Here is a 524-nt window from a genome sequence, read left to right as displayed (position 1 = left end):
GCTTAAGATAATCTGTATGGGATAATATGGTTAGGATGAATTGTACTAAATAACATGTTTAAAATAATGTGTGTAAGACGTTGTGGTACTGATAAAGAACATTATAATATTATTTGTGGTAATTTGAAAATACGATATGTTCACAATATTGGCGATTATGGTATCATAATGCTTCTGGTGATGCTGAAAGCAAACGAAAAAGGGGAATATGAAAGTCATGATGATAAAGATGATGGCAGGAATAACAGAAATGTTAGACAGGAGTATAAAACCACAAGCGAGAGAGTGAATTTCAGCGGTAATAATGGTATTGATGAAAATTACGGTAATGATAGTCATGAAAAGATCATATTAACGAAAAAATTCATATTAATTTCCACCAATGTGTTGAGAATAATTGATATTGATAAACATTAAAAAAAATCGAATATCTATTTAACGATAATAACTACAACAATAAAATTATTTTAATTTAGATACTATTTTCATCGAAAACAAGATCAATAAATTCCAAACAGTAATAA

At 27.7% G+C, this 524-nt stretch overlaps 1 protein-coding gene across 1 annotated transcript in view; it reads right to left on the bottom strand.

Moving 5' to 3' along the window:
• Positions 1-524, bottom strand: part of LOC119585817 (carbonic anhydrase-related protein 10-like) — a gene marked incomplete at its 5' end in the record, with an annotated part of 34,669 nt that overhangs the window by 25,452 nt on the left and 8,693 nt on the right.

Source organism: Penaeus monodon, chromosome 20 (genome assembly GCF_015228065.2).
Source record: "Penaeus monodon isolate SGIC_2016 chromosome 20, NSTDA_Pmon_1, whole genome shotgun sequence".
Lineage (NCBI taxonomy): Eukaryota > Metazoa > Arthropoda > Malacostraca > Decapoda > Penaeidae > Penaeus > Penaeus monodon.
The sequence above is the reverse complement of the archived record's forward strand: the minus strand, read 5'-3'. Positions and strand labels throughout refer to the sequence as shown.